Raw genomic sequence first — 22577 nt, 5'->3', positions numbered from 1 at the left:
CAAAACCCTCATGAAGCTCACATGCAAGTGGGACTATTGAAATTTTAATCTTCTCGTGTCTCTCAGGTTTTGGACAGTTTTGTACCTTTTATTATGATGACATTTAAGGCTGTTTTCAGATTATAGATTATACCCATTGTTGTGTCACGCCCTCAGCATGCCTGCCCCGTTCATCCTTCCCTGTCTTCTGAACTTGGATCCAGTCATTCAATACTTCAATAATTCATCACCTGCACCTGGAATGCCTTGCATAAGAACCCACCTCAAATGGTGGCCATTTCCTGAGCCCATTGTCCTTGAGTCTCTGGGAAAGCTTTTCCCATAAAAATCATTTTGGGGGCTATGCAGTGTTGGGAAGGTTACTTTTAAAATGTATTCCACTACAGATTACAGAATACATGCCCCAAAATGTAGTTCATAATGTATTCCGTTAAGTTACTCAATGTGAGTAACGTATTCTGAATTCTTTGGATTACTTAACATATTGTAATGATTTTTACAACTACATGAATGTAGCAATCACAGATTCCTTAACCATTTCTTTATTTATAAAGCTGAAAAGTGGAAGAGTATTAGACAAACATAAAATATGCCATTGAAAAGAATTTACTGTTATGGTCATCAACATATTCCATCACTTAGTTAAAATAAAAAGTAGCACAAGGAAAAAAAATCTGCATTTTCAATTCCCCTCATCCTGATTAGGACAAAATATATAAAACAATTCTGAAAAATTAAAACTACTTTTTTTTGGCATTTACTGTCAATATTATTCTTCCACAAATAATTTCAAAATACTAAAGATCCTTCAATACAAATCAGATATTTTAAACTTGATGTGACAATGACAAAATACACTTTAAACCTTGCAACCAGATATAATTTTAAACACAAGAATATATATGTTTTAATGCAACCCAGCAACATTACTTTATGGCCATTTAACAAACACATGCAACAAGAACCATCTAAGGTGTCAGTGCTGGTTGCACTGACACTGTGTTTGGTTGAAAAGCTTAAATCCCCCCCAAAAAATGCAATAATTGGCTAACAATTGCCATGAGGTGCTGCTTTTCTAATGCTAGCAAAAAAACAGTTCACAAAAGAATGAGGTTACAAGCCTTATCAGTGAACAATACCAAGATATTTATTATAAAAATTATTATAAAAATGCATGAATTAATTATTCCTTGCACTCATACTGTACTTGGAGAAAACTGAACATTTTGCGGAAACGTTTGGCACTATTACGCACAGTGTTATGCGCACTATTACGCACACTTGTGCTTGCTCTGGAACGGGCAGGTGGCTTTTGTGCACGCGGTGTAACGAAATACAGTTACTCATATTTTGTATTCTAAATACGTAACTCCGGTACATGTATTCTGTTACTCCCAAACACTGAGGCTATGTCCCTGTTTCTGTTGACAGTTAATAAAACTTTGTTTTCTGTTTGGACACTTTGCGCCTGGGTTTTTAGAAATTGTATATATTTTTTATGTAGCCTCAATTTTATGTAGCACAGAGGGAGCAGCAACACATAGTGGCACATTTATGTTTTTTTTGTGGAAACTCAAAATCAGTTGTTTAAAGGCAAATCCTCAGGCTCGGGTCTCTGAGCTGACTGTCAGTGGACACCTCTGACACCACCCTTCCCTCTCTCCATATGTCCTGTATCTAGGCAACAAATGCTGATTTATTCATTCTTTGTATGTTGGGACTGAGCAGAGTTGAAAGGTGATGAAGCTCCATCAAGTAACAATCCATCACTTCTCAGGGTGTGTGTGTGTGTGTGTGTGTGTGTGTGTGTGTGTGTGTGTGTGTGTGTGTGTGTGATGGAATGAACTGTGCAGTCGGATGACACTTGACGTTCACTGGGGTGAAAAAAGAGTGCTCTAATGAATAAACATGGTGCTTGTCTGTGTAGTATAATTACCGGGACCAGTATGAATACACGTAGGGACTGTAAAAATTGGATCTCTTTCTGGCCTTGTTGAGACCGGCTTGTTACTTGTTGTCCCAGCTTCCAGTTGCAGAACACTATATTAATATAGAATTCTTCTTGTCCCTTTGGCCTCTCCCGTCAGGGACGTCATAGTAGATATCTGTCAACACAATTCACACGGCAAGAAGTTTCATGCTGGATGCCCTTCCTGACGCAACCCTCCTCGTTTACAGGGCTTGGTGTTGGCACCTAGAAACCCACTGTCACCTGCATCTCTGGTGGTTCGGGTGATATGTAAAATATATAAAAATAAAAAAACATGAAAGTGAGGCTGTAACTGTACACTATAAAGCAATCCAAGCCATTAAGTTGGTTATAAAGTGCCACTGCATGACTGGCCTCATGTAAATGGTGACCACATTAGCAGTGTTACCTTCTTTTCCTTCTGAAAGCGATGCTTTCACTGTCTAAGACAACACCCTGGACACTTGACACTGTGTCATGCCACTAATTAAATGGGTTTACATGTCAGGGAAGTAGCAGAATATGAATGGGACGTGCTCAGGTGAGGTCCAAATGACACGAAGACCAATAAAGGGTTAGCACTTGTGTTCCGAGCGAGAGAAAGAGTTGAATGAAAGATTAAGGTCCTGAAGGACTGAAGAGAGTGAATTTATAGTGTAGAGTTACTGTTGCCTTTTCTCTGCTCTCTTTAGACCAACATTCCCCATTGATTCCCTCTAATTCAATCCCGCTGCACTACAGCTCGCCATTCTCGGCTAAATTAAATCTGTGTGTGTATTTTTAATCCCTTTTTTTCAGCAGTTGGTTTCTGAACGACGTAACTGAACAAATGAGTAAAATGAAAACTGCTTAAAGGCCAGGGATAAATGGCAGTGTGGCAGAAGAGGCCAGTCTCTTTCTGGTTATCGTGGAGATGGAGTGTCAGGTTGGTGGGAAGCGACGGAGTCAGGGACAGGGATAATTACCCGGCACACTCACGGAGCTGGAACAATTACCCTTCTCGCAGTCATCGCCCAATCGGAGAAACTTTCTCTCATGTCAACAATTCCCTTTGATAGGACGAAAAAAACAAAGTGGCAGTTTGCGCCCACTGCAGGCTATTTCCGGACACCATTGTTTTCCATGCCGTGTATTCATGAGATGTTTAATTTCAGAGAAAATGGGTCATTTGGAGGTTTGGCAAAGCCGCCTATCTCAGCAGAAGGATGAGACCCGTTTTTATCGCTCGTGTGAACGGGGAAAGGGAGAGACAGAAAATGACAAAGGCAGGATTTGCACGGATGGAGAGAGTTTCGCACAGGATGCTGAAGATGGACAGATATAATGAGGGGTAGAGAGACATTGGACACGCTGATGCTAAGCGAAGCTGTACTCAAGCTAAAACAGTCTTATCAGCCGTGGACGTCCCGCTCACACTCGTCTACGTCCCTCGCACCACTCATCCTCTTGACTTCCTTCTCTCCATTTTAGACCTAGAGCTTCCCCAGTGAGCCTCTTTCCATTAGCTGCAAACGAGAGAGAAGGAGACAAATAGAGATAGCAGACAGACACAGACAGATGGGTAACAAAGTGAAGGAGTTAACGTTGATAACAGATCACTGCTACTTTCCCGATGTGCTTCGTTTTTTTTAAAAGCGAAATCACATTTACGAGATTCATTTTTTTCCATTTTAAAATGTCCCATTGATTGACTTGTATAAGAGGCTTAGCGTGGCTGTATTCGGTTACAGAGATTGGGGAGAGAGGAGAGGGCAACAGCCCAGATGGACATATGAGAGATGGGACAGCTTTTCTTTGCTCTGATAATGTGATAAATGGACCAGTTTGTCCAGAGTCCCATCACCCCGTCCCTCTCTTATTTCACCACTCATGGACTCGTACCTCTGTTCTGTCTTGGTAGAAGGAGTGAAATAGGATTTTTAATCTCGCATTTTCCCCTGGCTTTTCCTGTTCCTCACCTCATATGGTGATGCTTTGTCTGCTGCACACACACACAGTAATATACACACACAGAAACGTTCAGAAGTTTACATGCATTCATCATGGGCATGAATGAATTTTGGGCTTTCAGTTCAGAAAAGATTATACAGCATCATGAATCCTTTTTTGAAATTGTTAAAAATCTACACAGGGTCAAAATCAAACACACACCAACATCAAGATTTTATTGCATGTCCCTTAGCAGGGCGGTCAGCAACATGATCTCACACCTCCGGCAGTTGCAACCCTAACCAGGACTAAATGGTTATGGAATGCAATGGGTGAGTGTCCCACCTAAGACAGATGCTTATGGAAGCAAATTGGCATAATTCTCACTGGATGTTGTACCTTGTCTCTTGACCAGAATTGAGAGTTGCTTTAATTTATTTTGATCTGACGTAATATTGAAGAATTAGAAGGTAGTCCTCCAATATCATCATGTGTAATGTACCATGCACATCACTTTGTTTGAGAGTAGGTACAGTGCTCTCAGGTTTGAACCCTTTGTGTCCATAGAACTTCCTTGTGAACAGTTTTGACTTACGTATGTGGGCAACTGCACATTCTCAGCTTGAAGGTGCCAGTTTTTCTTGGATGGCAACCTCTCAGTTGCTTGACTGTAGGCAGTGACTTGGGATTCAAGTTCATTGCAGGCTTGGGCCTTGGCGGGTCCTGGGCTGTTCCAGAACATCCTTACTGGTTTATTCCCGGATTCTTTCAGACATTCGGAAAGTGTAAACACCTCCTGACTTGTACCCCCCAACCAACACACCCTTGTTTTGAGAGGTATCAAGGTATTCTGCATATAGCCAAAGCTGGCATGGCGTCAGCGTAGGCCACTGTTATGTACACAGGGTGTGGCATGACCACCCACCCTGATGCAGCATATTTAAAGAAAATAATGCAGGGAGGCTCTACAAAACACAAAGAGAGAAAAAGGGTTTATTGAAGTTACTTCTGGAACGTTCCTGTGGCTGCTGCACACATGCTGCCTGCACTCGCCCTCTTCTCCCCGGTACCCTGTGTGTTCCGCGCCCTCAGGTGAACCTGGAAGGTAGTACCCTACACTGGAATAGCCTTTTCTGTTCCCTGAAGTGACGTCTGTGAGCACTTTTCACATGTAACATGCACAAATAATTCCAAAATCCTGTAACTACACCACCACCAATCACTGTTACATTTTTCCGAAGCTTTAAATTCTGTACACATTGTACCCTTCACATTTCAGACAGAAATAACAACTCGTTCCTACACTCGTGTCACATCACAGACTGAACACAGGCGCTGGGAACAGTTGTATTTATACTATGAGGTGAGCAAGACGTCTTCACATTTCACATCTCCCAGTTCATTTGTGATCTTTTTTCTTTCAAAGTTCTCTCTCCCCCTGTTCTGCTTGCATCGCATCCCTTATTCCAATGATATTAAGGTGGCAAGAAAAACAGGTATATAAGCACTTTGTTTCTACGCTAAAGTTATAAATCCTAATAATATTAATAAGGCTCAGCATCAATTGTTCATCCATCAATAAATATTTATTATTGATTATAGAGGATATATACAGATGCACTTGTCAGTAATAAATAGGTAATAAATAACTCATTTGTGAAGCCTTACTAATATTTAATGTAATGAAAAGGTGATTACAAGGTCAATACATTTTACATTGCCCCCTTGTGGTTTCCCATAGCAATAATTCAACAGAATATTTAATAGAAGGACAGACATTAAACATCTAAATTAAATATCAGCTAATATATGCACAGTGTCTAAATAAATATTTGTGAGGCAGGGGCTGGATCTTTGGGATTTGGCTGGCAATTTCTGAGAGCCATTAAATGGACTCTGTCCTTCTCTGCTCTCTCTGGATTCTCAATGGGTTTTATGGTCTGTGGTGGCAAAACCATGTATGAAAATTATTCCATCATGTTCACAATTTGAGCATGGTGAATCCTAGCATTGTCATCTTAGAATATCCTGTCATGTCAATGATGGAATAACCTGGTCATTCAGTAGATTAATCTCTTACATTAACAGCATTTATCATATGGCCTTACAATAAGTAGTGACAGGGACCGTCTCCCTGGAGCAACTCAGGGTTGTTAAAGAAATGAGAAGCTACTGAATGCATCAGTTTGGGTTAAATAACTTGTTGTCAGATGAAACATAATAATCAATATATTAATTAAGTAGTCCGTGTGGCCTCCACGTGCCTGTATGACGTCCCTACAATGCCTGGACATACTTCTAATGAGTTGGTGGATGGTCTCCTGCGGATCTCCTCCTAGATCTGGACTAAAGCATCCGTCAACTCCTGGACAGTCTGTGGTGCAATGTGGCGTTGGTGGATGGAGCGAGACATGCGGGCAGTCCATAGCATCAATGTCTTCATCTTGCAGGAATTTCTGACTCACTAGGATTCTCTTGCATTAGGAGGAACCCTGGACCAACCCACCAGAAAATGATCTCTCAAGGGGTCTGAAGATCTCACCTCTGTTCCTAATCACAGTCAGGCTACCTCTGGCGAGCACATGGAGGGTTGTGTGGCCCCCCCAAAGAAATGCAACCCCAGACCATTACTAACCCACGTGCTGAAGGATGTTGCAGGCAGCAGAACGTTCTCCATGACATATCCAGACTCTGCTTTCATCAGTGGCGACTTTGCCAATCTTGGAGTTCTCTGCAAAATGGCAAACGTGCTGCCCAGTGTTGGGCTGTAAGCACAACCCCCACCTGTGGATGTCGGCCCCTCGAACAACCCTCATGGAGTCTGTTTCTGATCGGTTCAGCAGACGCACGCACATTTGTAGCCTGCTGGAGGTCATTTTACACAAAGGCGGAGGTAGCGTTCCTCCTGCAGGGTTGTTGCCCTCCTATGGCCTCCTCCACATCTTCTGATGTTCTGGCCTGTCTCCTGGTAGTGCTCTGGACACTACACTGATAGACACAGCAAACCTTCTTGCCACAGCTCGCATTGATGTGCCATCCTGGATGGCAGCACTACCTGAGCCACTTGTGTGGGTTGTGGGTTGAAGCACCGCCATCATTCAAAAGTGACCAAAACATCAGCCAAGATAATGTGTGGTTTTACTATGTAAACATGTATTATGTTGTTTTCCATTGTAAAAAGACTGTGTGGTGGGGTGAGAGAGCAGAGTGTAAAAAAACTCTCTCTCCCTCCACACAAAAGCACTGTATTCAACCACTCCAACTTGATGTTACCTGGCAGAAAGAGGCATGGCACAATAGAGATTAAAAAATGAACAGTTTCTAATTTATTAACACCAGTAAATTATTATTGCAGTTACATGTGAATATTGTATGTAAAAAGGTACCAAGGTTACAGAGAAAACAAAAATGAGAAGAAAGAGTAAAGGGGGAGAGAGAGAGAGAAAGAGGCAGAGCCATGAGAAAAAATGAGATGATAGAGCAGGCTCGAAAACCGGAAAATCCGGTTTCGACTGAAAGACAGCTGGAAAAGAAAGAGTAAAACCCCTTCCCCACATGTAAACAGACCTTTATACCCCTGGCCTACAGGAAGTTGTCACTGGCATACAGGAAGTTGTCACAGACCAATCAGAACATGTTGTTTCTGATGTCACGCCCCCCGGTGCCTCCCATCTGGGGAAGACAAAGAGAGTGGGCGGTCCTGACGGCCGACACCTCACACGTTTGGCTCGGGGGAGGCAGACAAAAGGCCGTCCGACAAAAGGCATGTAAAACAGAGGTGTTGAATCTTCATGTACAACAATTGGCACAGGAATGTCACATTTCTTCTTGTAGATGGCCGGTATGCAAAACAAAAGCATGGTCCTGCGATGCCCAATCTTACACCATCTTCCCAAATATGAAAACTTCCTTTCAAATGCCCCCTACCAAAAACCTGTCTCGCTCTCTGTCTTTTTACCGCCTGGTGTGCCACACAGCTGTTTTTTTTTTTCTCTTTGAAGATAGATAGATGAGAGTGTGTGTGTGAGTGAGAGAGAGAGCAAGAGAGATGAGAGAGTGAGCGATCAATTACTTTTGATTAGAAAGGCTCAAGTTGTGAATCGTGTTATAAATCAAGTGTCCATTCCACAGTCTGATAAATTACTGTCATGATGGGGACCACTGCACTGTCACCGCAGCAGCATAGCGATAAGGCTCTGTAGGTCATAACAAAGTTCACAGTCTCTCTCTCATGCACACACACATATTCACACAGACACACACACTAAATTTAAAGATCATTTCAGTAAGCTCTAGGATACACAAAACAAGTATGATCAGACACACACACACACACACACACACACACATTTCATATGCATAAATTACAATCTGCAAAATACAACAGAGATTTAACAGCAATTAAGTCCACTTATCTTTTCTCATGGGTGCATGCACATCGCTGAAGAGGGAGAGAAGGAGAGTGGAGGGCATGAGGTAAACTGTTGGGAACTGAAGGCATGTCCTTCATATGCCCTTGTTGTAGTCCAGGAGAAACGGATTCCGGGTAGAAACCATTTTTTGTACAATAAATGCATAATTTATAATAAAAAGTCGAAATCCTTTAACAAAAAGATTTGGACAAATTTAATAATAAAACAAAAATCATCTAACTGTATGCCTCCCCAGACAATCACAAAAACAACAGGTTCTGCTGTAAGCTGGAGAGAAAGAACCAACTACTTACCCAGATATTTTTCTTAATACGTTCTAAAAAGTAAACACCGGCTAAACTTAAAAATATGTAATTATTCTGTCACACCTCATATTTTAGCATTGACATAATGTAAAAAAACGGGTTATGTTATTCACATTACGTTGTCTTTTTTCAATGTGTATGACTGACCATACTCACACATCCTAATTCCTGTAATCCTGTTCATATGAAAATACCACACACCCAGTCAAGATTCTTCTTCATTCCATTTTTTTGTGTTCCATTTTTTATACATTATTATGCATCCCAAAACCATCTAGATTTGACATTATGTTTTCAAATATATCAGTGAGACGAGTTACTCACACCTAGATCAGGCAAGCACAGTCTCAAACAATGTTGGGCAGCTACTTTAACAAAGCAATTAGTTATAGTTACTGTGGTTGTGCTGATATCAACTTCCACATTCTTTGGCACTAGATTTAATGAAGAATGAGACGAAGAGAGTAGCTTCATCGGATTGTAATTTTTCGTTAGCAACATGGATAAACACGTCCAGACAGGCCAGTTCTATAAAGGGGCAGACAGAAATGTCAAGGGGTGTGAAATGGGTGAGGTGGGGGTGGGGTGTCCTGGATAATGTAATTTAACTGAATAGTACTTTTCAGGGGTCTACCCTAAGACCTGTGCAACTTGTGTGCCCCACCTGAAGGCTGAGCTTTTGCTCATTTTGCTCTTAGGGTCATCGACGCAGGCACATCCCATTACCACAATAAGGTGGAAGTTCCTCAGAACTAAAAGTAAAAAATAAAAAAGCAAAAAATAAGTTTCATTATTCCTCATCAGATTTTAACAACTACAACATGACACTTTTGGATGACTAATATCAAGCATTGTCACGTTAAGCTGGACATGGCGAGGACTGAGGACGCATACGCACAACGTCACAGGACAGTGGTTTAATACAGTATGCACACTACAAGGGACCATCACCACATTTGGCTGGACCTGATGGCGAACAGACAAGAACAGGATAGTTTTATACAATTATATAAATAACAGGTGAACATGATCAGGCAACATTACACAAGACAAACATGAAACTCCGGTCCGAACTCCGGACCCGAAGACACCCCTGCCGGACCGGACCACGACATTACCCCCCCCCTCAAAGGCACGACCTCCAGGAGTGCCCCACAAAACAGTCCATGAAAGGGGGGGGGTGAAGTCCATAAGGACAAGTGGCGGCTGTCCTGCACTGGTGGCTTCAGGCTCGGGCCAAAGCACGGCTCATCTGTGGGGAACCGGCATCCTGTCCGGCATCCACAGCACCTGTCACTCCATCAGTCTCCGACTCACCCCGAAGGGAAGTCCGCCGCTCTCCTCGTCTCGGTTAACGCCGGGAGCACCTGAACTGTGCAAGAAATCGTCAATATTCCCCGCCTCCGGAATCGCCAGGGGGAACATGGACAGCGTGACAGATCCTCTCGACCCCACGGTAGCTTTTGTACCTGTCAGAATCTGTCACGCTTGGGGTAATGATAAAAACATGTCATGGATCATGGCGGGGAACTGGCGATTACCGGAGGTGCGTCTCTGGAATCCGGACGAGACGGCGGTGCCAGGGGACGTCCATACGTGGAACCTTGGACACCACATGACATGGAACTGTGGGGCAGACGTCCTTCCATTTACATTTACATTTACAGCATTTACCAGACGCCCTTATCCAGAGCGACTTACAACCAACCAGTAGTTACAGGGACAGTCCCCCCCTGGAGCAATTTAGGGTTAAGCGTCTTGCTCAGGGACACAATGGTAGTAAGTGGGATTCGAACCCAGGTCTTCTGGTTCATAGGCGAGTGTGTTACCCACTAGGCTACTACCACTCTAATGAACCACAGCTCCCTGGATCTCAGAGGTGTGGAGTCGGCTGTGTCCATATATGGTCAGGTCATTTTGTCACGTTGGGCTGGACATGGCGAGGAAGGAGGACGCATACGCATGACGTACTGCTCGCCTGGTCCCTCCATTGCTAAAGGTAAAAGGAAAACATTCATCTAGACTCTTCTCCGTCTTGGCTCCTCGGTGGTGGAATGAACCTCCCCTCGAGGTCAGAACAGCTCAGTCACTGAGTATTTTCAAACGGCAGCTCAAGACCTTCCTCTTTAAAGAATATTTAAATTAAATTGTAACTTTCTTGTTGTTGAACTTATGTACAGAAACTACAACAGAGTGAATAAAAAGATTGTATTCATAGTTGGGGTCCTAGTGAACCGGAATTGATCTCTTCATCGATGGTAACTTGAAAGCACGTTGTAAGTCGCTCTGGATAAGGGCTTCTGCCAAATGCCGTAAATGTAAATGATGTCACAGGACAGGGGTTTAATACATAATAAACAGGACAGGGGAACCACACAATGACCTGACAGTGAACAGACACGAACAGGATAGCTTTATGCAATTATATAATTATACACAGGTGAACACGATCAGGGAACATTACACAAGACTAACATGAAACTCAGGTCCGAACTCCGGACCCAGACAAGATCACGACAAATATATTTGAACCCAACAATTACACTTCTCAATATTGCTAATATTAACAAAAGTAAAATAGGGTAGTCCAAGATTTACATAAAAAAATTTTTACATAAAAAAAAGTTTTACTAAAATCATTGTGATAATATCAGAATATGAAAAGAAATGAATGTTGAATTGAATGCTGGGGTGGGTCTTTGCTCTATGCAGCAGACAGGTTCACAGTGGTACTTGTGGGATCGGGAAAGAAATATATCTCTAACAGACTGAAACTGGGAGAAGAACAATTCGCTAGTCCCCCACTGACTGTACAAATAAAAATGTATTTTTTCTTGTTGTTAATTATCTCACTAGAGCTGTAATCGGGCCTGATAGTTATGCCCGTGTGATAGCCCGGGGCCATGGGGCTGCCACAGCAGGTGCCCCTACACCTGATCCATCCCAGCTGACACCAGTTAGATTTAATGGATCAGGACTCCACATTGATATGGACATGTACTTATTTGTAGTTCCTCTCGTTTCAGTTTTGAGTCCAAACCTGATCCGACCCAACCCAAGATTTACAGCTCTTCTGCATACTGAGAAACCTGCTCATATGCATAGCTGAGGAGAGGGTGAGCGTAAGATCGCTGTGCATAGAGCATGGAGGGATGGAAAGAACAAGAGGTGAAACCTGTCATCTCATTTGTGCCTTTTCCTGTGTTTTCTGCCACTGTAGTAAATCTTGTCCATATTCAGTTTGTGGGTAATTTATTAATTTATTAATTTATCTTTCTCAATTTCTTAAAGGTCTTTTTAAGGGGGCAGGATGTCTGTTTAAGGGGGCACTGCATCCTCTTGAGAAGCGCCGACCCAAATTTAACGATCCATTTAACAAATGCATTCTCACCTTTGCACATGTGTGTTTGTGTAACGACCCGCCCACCTCTGCCTCTGGTTTGCTTTTATCACCATTGTTATGATATAATGGATTATGTTCTGCATTGCATCAATAATCAACATAATCAACCTCTGCATGGTGATGCATCAATTATGGGATTCATTTTGTAAGATGGGAAGTCCATCACATTCTGCACTTTTATCTTGCGTAGAGGTTCGTCACCTCCGTGTTCTCCATATCTTTGTCAAAAGGTGTGAAAGGCCAGCCATTTATTTGTGGTCCCCCTCTTTGTCGGGCCACGACACCCCCCAAACAGGAGACGCCAAGGGCGTGACAGGGTGGAAACAACAAATTCTGATTGGTTTTTGCAACTTCCTGGGAGTCAAATGTATAAAAGGTATTTTCTCTTGGTGACACTGGGCACTTCTTTTTCCTTTCCATCGGGAACTGGGGGGTTTTCCCTCCAGTTTCTGGGCCTTTCCCTATATCTGTTTTTCTCCTGGACCATTACATTTTACATTTACAGCATTTATCAGACGCCCTTATCCAGAATGACTTACAATCAGTATTTACAGGGACAGTCCCCCTCTGGAGCAGCTTAGGGTTAAGTGTCTTGCTCAGGGAAACAATGCTAGTAAGCAGAACCAGGCGACCTCTCTGAAGCTTGGCACATGGCTGTTCTCTTCCTCTAATCCCTTTCTCCTTCTTTTATTTTGGGTTTTTCTGTAACATTGGTACCTTTTTTACATACAATAGTTACATGTAACTGCAATAGAAATCTACTGGTGTTAATAAAATAAAAACTGTTAATTCTTTTAGCCTCTATTGTGCCATGCCTCTTTTTACAATTTCAACACCCCTACTGGTAATGTTACTCACCCCCCATGCTGAATACTTGATATTACCCAACCCGGTTTTTATGGGGCGTCCATACAGTTTTTAGGTGTTTTAAAGGTCTAGCACCTAACAATCTCTGAGCATGCTCTTCACTGACAAGTCTGAGCCTTATCAGGGCTCTTAGTTTGTAAACTCAATATTCTATAGAAATCGAACGAGAATTGCTGGTGTCTTCCTCTTGTAAGTCGCTTTGGATAAAAGCGTCTGCTAAATAAAGTAAAGTAAAGTAAAGTAAAGTAAAGTAAATAAACATTTGTGATAGGCTTCCTACATACAAGTGAATTCTTCAGCTGTTCTTCACTCCTCTCCTCATTCTCAGACCTCTTTCATTTGCCTCCTTTTATCATAGAGCATCACCAGACTTACAATTGGTCGTAAATATGTGGCCTGTAATGCGTTACTGGTGATGAAATCATATTAAAATGTCCACTGCATGTTTTGTACACGTTTTATATGTGAAAATGAAATGTTGAATTCAAACACAATTTTATTCCATCGTCACCCGTGGTTGTGTTCTTCCATCCTCACCTCTCCATGCAGCTTATTGCCTGGGCCTTTATTCACCTTCTTCATTTTGACCTTTTTTTTTCTCTGTGTGTCTTTGTGAGGGTAAGGGAATTGCCAAATTACCTCTTGTCACAACAGGACAGGGGGAAAATTGCTCTTTTATTTCCCCATATTACCTTGTGAGAACAGTCCCTCTCTCCAACCCCGCCATGCCATCCCTCAGTATTCTACTCTCACTTCCTGCTGTGCTTCTCCCTGCCTTTCCTGCTCGCTCCTTCTGTGCTAGGCACATGGTACGTGTGTGTGTGTGTGTGTGTGTGTGTGTGTGTGTGTGTGTGTGTTTGCATTCCTTTTGTAGTGTGTTTTGCTTGGATGAGCTATGTGTGTTTTGTTGGTCAGGTAATAATGTTTATGTGTTATGGAGATGAGGACAGGACACTTTTTTTTTTTAAATCAAATTGATAGTAAAACATAAGCAGAGGTAGGTAATAGCAAGTTACATTTACTCTGTAACATTTATTTAGGTAAAGAAAAAAAAATCACTTCATAAGTAGGTTTACAATGGCATACTTTTACTTTTATTTGAGTGCAATTGTGAATAAGAAACTTTACTCTTACTTTGCTACATTGGGCGTCACTCAACACGCTATGTTTTAAACCCTGTCCCATTTCTGCTCTTCCTTCCCCTGTCAGCCCATGGATGTGATACATTTATTTGCTTTATTTATGCCAGACCGACACTGCTAGTAGAACACATTTCACCAATCAGACATAGCCATGCAGTCACATGACCACACAAACCGTGGCGCATATCGGCACAAACTCATCATTCAGCACAGACTTGGAATGAAAAATGTCAGAGGTGACTGTCTCCAGTGCTAAAAACAAAGGTTACAGAATGAATACAGAATCCCCATTTTCATTTGTTTGTAAAGATTTTGTTAAATGGTGCCATATGAGAAGTAGACCTCTATACATTTTGTAGAGGAAGAAATTAGATTTATTGTTTAGCTGTTTTATGTAGAATATCAACGCTTACACATGTAACTAGCAGTTTGTACAATCAGATTTAGTCCATTAATTAGGACAAATGGTACTTTAATAAGTTATTATTATTATTATGAAATACCAGAATTAGTACATTGTCAGGTCCTGGCCCAGGAGTGACTGTCCCTGTAACTACTGATTGAAAGTCGCTCTGGATAAGGGTGTCTGGTAAATGCTGTAAATGCAAAAATAATTGTATTTTTTTGGTTTGAATACATTGTTTCTAAAAAATAAATGAGATATTACAATCAAACAGTTACTCAGAGCTTAAGTAGTTTTATCACGACAAATAACGACAAACAAAATGGAAAAAAAGAAAAAACACTGACAAGCAGGCAGTCACAACAAGTAGCGTCGCCTCCTACTGGAAGTGCAGGGTGAACCGGAAGTGATGTAATCTGGAAATGCTAGGCAGGCGGGCGGGGTGGATGTCACGGCAAGCGAAGGCCCAAAAAAGAAAACTGAGGCCCCTTTTATTCTGGCTGTTCACAGCAGGAATAGGTGGGCTCAATTTGCAATCACCAGTCATCCTAAAAAAACACCAGGATGTAACACCGTTCAGGGAGTTCACTCCACAGTGGGAGGAGAAGCACATGGTGAATAATCAGAATCAAAGGTTACCATGGGGCATGAGGAGAAGAAGGAGGCTGAAGAATGGTCAGGCGGTGATGGTCAGGCATCCTCAAGGTGGGAAGCAGGCATGGACAATCCGAAAGAACAGTCAAAAACAAGGCTGTCGATGTGAGGCTTGGTCAATCAGGGAAAACGGCTTGCAACAACAGAGCAGAAACAACAATGAGCTTGCATCGATCAATATGGCCGCTGGATATTTATAGTCGATACCGACCCTGGCCTCATCCACTTCTGGATCGTCCCTCTGTGAGTCCAGTGGTATTAAAAGGGTGGTAGTAGCCTAGTGGGTAACACACTCGCCTATGAACCAGAAGACCCAGGTTCAAATTCCACTTACTACCATTGTGTCCCTGAGCAAAACACTTAACCCTGAGTTGCTCCAGGGGGGGACTGTCCCTGTAAATACTGATTGTAAGTCGCTCTGGATAAGGGTGTCTGGTAAATGCTGTAAATGTAAAAATAATTGTATTTTTTTGTTTCTAAAAAATAAATGAGATATTACAATCAAACAGTTACTCAGAGCTTAAGTAGTTTTACCTCTAGATACTTTTGTACTCAGACTTTTTGTATTTTTGTTATTTATCAGAATTTTGTGTTACACATTATAATATAAAATGCTGTTGGTGGAGGGAATCACTGCAGTTCACAGCCAGCTTTCCGGTGTACTGAGCCGTTTGGAGCTAAATGAAATGGTTGGAGACGCAGCTGTCTTTAGCATCAGCAGCCATCATCCATCACGTATTCTCCCTTTGTACTAGACCTCTGAACGAGCCCAGTAAAAATGGCTTGAACAGCATGTGGCCACAGAGAAGTACTGTATGTGTGTGTGTGTGTGTGTGTGTGTGTGTGTGTGTGTGTGTATTTTGTAAAGAGTATTACTCTCTTACACTTTAGACAGACATCAGAAATGAGGGAAAAACAGGCTGATTTAAAATCTATGGATACAAGGACAGTTTGAGGAGGAGCTGTGCCTAAAATGGAACTGTAGCCAGCCAGCAGGGACACTAAAACAGTGGTGGCATCAGTTTTTACCGACGATGCAGTGTCCTTGGTGTTCACATAGATGAACCATCTGTATGTCATCTGTGATAGGGTGATTCCTCTTGTGTAGGTGACTGCACTCACTTGACCCACTGAAGACACACTCACATATAATCATGTTCATCTCATATTATTTATTCATACAGCCATCCATCTATCCATCCATCCATACACGTTATGTTGTGTGCTTTGCTCTTTGGATCTCTCTTGAGAATTTAAAACAGATTTTGACTTTTCCTCGCACGAAATCAAAACTGGTTTATATTTTTGGTTTATATATTGAATTCCAAGTATTATGGTAAGAAACAATTAAAATTTACCTGGCTATGTATTTTCTATGTGATTTTATTAAAATGACAATGATGCTGTAAACACTAACATACACATACACATACAAATACACATACACTTTCACTTCTCCTCTGCTCATCTTTAAGCGGTGTGCACTCTACCTCCCCCTTTTCTTTCTCTGTCTCGTGGGGAATAATAGCCTCTGATGATTTTCAGTCATGTGTGCCACTTAGAATGAATGAATGATTGAGGAACAGGTGAAAAATAAAATGAAGAGGAGTTGATTAAAGAGGAGTCAATCTGGCAGTCTGTCAGAGAGAGGGGGAGATAATCTGTGAATGAATGCAAGGATCCCTTTTTTGTTAGCCAGCATCATCCCTCCTGTAGTCTTCTTCACCTTTTGTCTTATTCCATCCATTCCATCATTTTAATCCCATCATTTTAAAAGAATTTGTTGCAGTTTTGGTGATGGGTTGATCTTTTCCTTGCATCAAAACACAATTGCCTTTGTGCTGGTTTGGAATGTTTTTTCTGGTTTAAAATGTTTTTTTTTTTTTTTGCTTTTATATCGGTCTTGTTGGTCCCCTAATACTGTATCTGAAGTCTCTTTCCAAAATTCAGTCTTGGTGCAGATTTACAGCCACTTTGATCCAGTCCCACAATAAGATTTAACCAGGACATTTTTGGTGTATGTAGCTTTAAATGCCAATTTAGCCCATTGTGTGCTTATTTTTTATGTACATCACCGAGCAACTGCAATGCTTCGCTCGTTTTAAGCCATGACAGTCAGAGTTTTTTAGGGGAGAAACGGGGGGGAGGGGGGTTACCTTTCTTCTTCTAAATTCCAGATCCATCCGTCTGAGCTGCCGCTCTCTGAACGGTGAAGCAGAATGACCAAAGCACTCTCTACACCCATCACCATTTCTAGCCACAGCAGGACCACAAACAGGCTAGTGCAACTCAAATTAATGTTAATTAATCTAAAAAAAAAAGCTGCACGTGCAAACACATGCCCTTACCGTCACTCGCCTGCTCATGTCTGGTCACCTGTGCTATTTTTGCATTGTGGTGGAGACCACAGAACAGAAATGTCTGACTGCAGTTCCTGTCTGGAAATCTGAAAAACACACTGGATTTTCTGCATCACATTATTTCATAGGGTTTGGGAAATAGAATGTGTAGTGTTTTTAAGGCCTACTAAGTGCCAGGGTGTGTGTGTGTTTCAGAATATCTGAATCCAATTTAGTTGTTATTTTAATCCATGAAACCATGAAATGTCTTTGCTCATAACCAGTCCTGGGAAATGTGATAATAAGGTCAGTATGAGAGCTACACACACACACTAGCCACCGAAATGATATTGGCCATCATCCTGCTCCCTTCTAGCATTGGCTCTCACCGGACGGGCCACTGTAATTAACTAGACAGTAAACCATCAGCGGTAACTGTTTCTTACAGTTGATCTGCTTCCTGAAGTGCACGTGTTCATATATTGGTCTAATAGATGGTTTATATTTTTCATTGAAACTTGTCCAACAAATGTTAAAATGTGTTTTTGGTGTGTTTGTGTAAGCCCACCTTGTTCCTGCTCCAGACTGACAGTATAAAAGGTTTCCTTTTTCGGGGCTGTGCTTGCCGTGCTATCCACCGCGCCCGCCTACCTAGCATTTCCTGATTGCATCACTTCCAGTTTCCCCTGCGCTTCCCCTAAGAGGCGACGTAACTTGTTGTGTCTGCCTGCTTGTCTGTGTTTGTTTGTTTGTCTTTCTTTGTAATTAATTTCGTATGTATTTATTATTCATTTATTCTTTGTTAATAGATGATGTGTTAAATTGCTCTGTTAGTGGATTTTGTCTTTTCTTTTGTTATGCATCGTACCCCTAGACTGCTACATAACACATATTATTTAACAAACCTTTCTGTTGTAATGTACTTATTTAATGAATTTAAAGTCACATTATTATGGGAATCTAACACAGGCAGGCTAAGCAATAAATAGTAATAGAAAACCAGCAGACCCTTGAGGTCATTGAAAAACTAATCTTTGTCATATATTCGTTACTGTAAATTTGTTAAGTAAGCAAAAGATGAACAGATAATCAAAAGGCATACAGTTAAAGAAAGCTGTCAGGATGGACTGCAGCTGTGCTCAACTCCGGTGGCCAATCCTGACAGCGCTTAAATGCTGGATGTTTCCGCCCCTTCCAGATCTCCGGCATTTTCGTGAACTTCGGTTGGTAACAGTGTAATTTGAGTTCTGGCAATCGCCACACGCCTACGGATTAGTTTTAGTTTTTCTGTATTGTAGTTAAATTGTTTTCGGCCATCGCGCCGCTGTTTATTTGTATTTATTGTTTGTGTAGTATTAAAAACCCCTTCCCAACATGTCAAACCTCTGCGCTTCCTTCCCCCGTAAGTCCGTAGTCGTGACAAAAGCACAAACTGTCTACCCTCACCTCTGTCTCCTGTCCCAGCTCCCATCATGTTCCCATCACCTCCTCCCCTCTGCCACTGTAAGAGTGTTCTTAAGTATGTCCTTAGTTGACCTGCTTTTCTAAATTTAAACACCGGATATTTATTTTAATCTTCGGATTGCTTTGTATGCAGTAAGGAATTGTTCCTACCTTACGTTATTGAGTGCGAAGTGTGACGTCCCTGTTTCTTGTTTCTATATGAGTTGATCCGAGCGTTTGTCACGGTTAACAAACGTAAGGCGCCGTAGCTTGCTACCTGAGTTCCTGCTTTCTGATAATGTAGGCCCAGCAGGTCAGGTGCTGCAGTCACCTGCCTGACATGGGCAGGACCTACTAGTGTCACAATAGGCAACAACAAATATAATCAACAAAAAATGTCATAGCATAGTATATTATTTACTATAAAGCATATAGAAAAAACAGCACCTATTCATGAGCATATATAATATTTGCTATTCCTGGTTCAAACAGCCACCATCAGCCCTTACAGGACTCACAGTGTTACAATTACATTTTATTGGCATTTTTGCAGGTACACTTTACAAAAAAAGGGCCTGAACCAAATGTTTGGGCACCCCACATGGTCAGTATCAATATGTATTTTTCTTCCTCTTGAAGAGCTTGAGGTGTTTTTCAGATCATTATGTTTGCTCACACATATTGCTGGTATTTATTTGAATCCATTCTTCCCTCTAGCAATCAAATGTTCCCTGTGCTACTGAGTGCCACACCAGCACAAAGCAGGATCCATTCTAAAGGCCTAAGAGGTGTTCTTTACTTGGATTTTTTCAGGCTTGCGTCAATTTCTTTACTTTCTTTCAGCTCACTCATGTACTTATGCACTATAGAACAGGTATGTTGTTCTGTCTAAGGATGCTGTATGATTGTATAAAGATAAATCATGGCTAAAATGTAAAATGTTGGTAAGTTCCTCTTCTGCTTACTTACCCACTTCTTACTTAACAACAGCAACTGATATTGTAAGGCAAGATGCTCAATTTTTTGCATCTTTGCCACCTACTAAAGCATCTTTTCCTGGATGTCTTTTTTCTGTAAGATAGGAGATTCCAGGTCCATGACTCTTAATACTTCAATGAAGAAACAAGAAGTAATACCAGTGGGCCAAAAGGCCACCAAATGGCCTGAGGTGCCATGACAGAAAAGTATTTTCAGAGGTGGATGACCACTGTGTTCCAGTATCAGGAATTCTGTTTGGACAATGCAGAAGCATAAAAGGACAATCCGATTGGTCCGTGGAAACCTTTTTGCAAGTGAAATGCCGAGCATAAAAGATGTTCTCTTTACAGCTACTGTCACTCTTTTTCCTCCTCCATCAGGCTCTTGCGAATAATTATTATTAGCAATGTCAACAAGGTCAATACAATTATCTAATGTCCACCCATCACTGCTGAGCTGGTTGGATCCTGAATATTTTACATTTCTATCCACTACAACACAGCATGTGTGCCACACATAACACACATTTCTCACACTAAACCACGTGTTGTCACACTCTCTGTGAAGTCACAGTCAAGACAAAGTTCAGCTGAATTTATGCAAAATAGAATTGTGTCAGTGTGTGTGTGTGTGTGTGTGTGTGTGTGTATGCATGTATTTACATGCCATTATCACAGCATACCATTTACATTATAAAATAGCCATAACCTGTCAGAATCCCATAGAAACAAGCATGGAAACTTCTGGAACACATTCTAGACAAGTGAGTCTACCAAATGGTATAAATACAGCATGTAAATATCAAACTCATAAGTCAAAATAGTGTATTTATTGGCAAGGATCTCATGATACGTATCACAATACATGGGTCATGATACTTCCAGGGGGGGACCGTCGCTGTAACTACTGATTGTCGCTCTGGATAAGGGTGTCTGATAAATGACACCAATAATGTTAAGATCAAATGCATAGGATTGAAAATAAAATATTAAAGTGGAAATCAGTCATCAGTCATCTAAGGATATGCAAACATATAAAAAAGTGCATATGCAGACACACTCCTTATCATCAGTTACCAATGTGCAAATGAAAGAAAATAAAACAGTCAGTATGATGTAAATAAACTCAACTCAAATATTATTTGCATGTGTCCACTATAGCCTGGGGTAATCCCCTAAATAAACATACAGAATGAGGGACAATTGTGGTAGTGATTTTTTACTTTTTCTTTTTCAGTTTTGGACAATTAGCAATAAAATGACTGGTTTTATGGCAATAAAAACAAACGTGAGCTTCACTAGACAAAGACTGTAAAGGTCTTTAATGGTTTTGCTCCTTTAACACGTTCATCAACGCACACCACAGTCAAATTAGCTCTCGTTTTCTCTCGCAAATTCCACGTAGGTAAGATGAAGGTTTTTTTTTTTTTGTATTTTCTGAACTTCTGTCAGGAATGAGCTCATATGAATTTAAAATTGTGGTTTTAACCAAACTATAATCTGAACTCTGCTGCACAGAGAGAGGAATAAACCTTTTGAGCCTTCCCCACCAAGACACACTGCAGCAGCAGTCCTTCAGCCACTGACAAATATATTTCTCTGGGTTTGGGACACAGACCTCCAGATGTTTTATTTCCATCTCATTCTTCAGGCATTCTCGCTCAAATTGACATTCGCACTCTCGTTCTTCACAGCTTTTTAAACTAGCTGATTCTTCTTCCCGTAACGTGTGTTTCTCCTTTTGCCCCTAATTTTGCGGCCTCCAGCAGCATTTGCTTTTCTTGTAGTGACAGGTGCATAAGGGATGCTAACCCGGTATGCATGGTGCACGATGTACTCACCCAGCTGATCGTATAGGAACCCAAGCAAACTCCACAGAATCTGAAAAATCCCGGACAAGCTCCCAGTTTTTTTTTACATGCTGGGGTCTAGGGACAGAGACAAAATGGAGAGGAGGCACTTTGCTTTCACCCGGGGGCATTGGTGTCCTAGGAAATGGACCCGTAATCATAACCTGCAAGGCTACCACTGCCAGACTACCCCACAAGTCAAAATGTGCAAGCAAGTACACCATTTTTTTTGAGTGCGAGGCGAGGTGGATGTTTGTGGCATCCTGCGTACTAGGCTTGACACGAGACAGTTCCTGCTGAAATGAACTTATACATTGGTTGTGTTGCCTGAATATTTCACAGAAGCATGACATCTTGCAAATTGCGTTTCCAAATCCATTCTGCCTAGTTAATTTTTACATGTTGAACTGGCCACTCAATTGTTAATCTGTCGGTCTGTGGTATTTTGCTATTTCACTATTTTGCTAGTAATTCAAAGTACCCAGTGGGGGTTGCAGTTGCATGCTGATTCTCATCCCTGCTGACCTGGCTAAATAAAACACTCAACAGCATCACCTGGTAGACTAAGTTTTCTTAAAAATATTGATGTTTTTATTTATGTTTTATACAACGCTCCAACTTCATTGGAATTAGGGTTTATATTCCGTACATCCAACCCTCTTTGTCTTTCGCTCTCTTACTTGCAACCCCCAGCTGCCCTCATTAGGTGTTAATATTATGGGTTGTCAGAATTTCCAAGGATAAGTGTCATGTCTCTTGTGTCTGACTATGTGTGTGTGTGTGTGTGTGTGTGTGTGTGTGTATATATATATATATATATATATATATATATATATATATAAGGACTGCACATGGCTGCATAT

General features: G+C 41.4%; 1 protein-coding gene across 5 annotated transcripts in view; it reads left to right on the top strand.

Annotated features, from left to right (window-relative positions):
- sphkap (SPHK1 interactor, AKAP domain containing) overlaps positions 1-22577 on the top strand; it is a 125275-nt gene that overhangs the window by 8514 nt on the left and 94184 nt on the right. For 4 of the 5 annotated variants that reach the window (XM_028961153.1, XM_028961151.1, XM_028961148.1 and 1 more), the window contains exon 2: positions 11663-11804. The exons of the other annotated variant lie outside the window; for it this stretch is intronic. The gene's annotated coding sequence lies outside the window, so the exon portion shown is untranslated. The remainder of the gene's footprint in view (positions 1-11662; positions 11805-22577) is intronic. 5 annotated transcript variants of the gene reach the window in all.

The sequence above is a fragment of the Denticeps clupeoides genome, chromosome 19 (genome assembly GCF_900700375.1).
Source record: "Denticeps clupeoides chromosome 19, fDenClu1.1, whole genome shotgun sequence".
NCBI lineage: Eukaryota > Metazoa > Chordata > Actinopteri > Clupeiformes > Denticipitidae > Denticeps > Denticeps clupeoides.
Note: the sequence above shows the minus strand (reverse complement) of the source record. Positions and strands in the feature narration are given on the sequence as shown.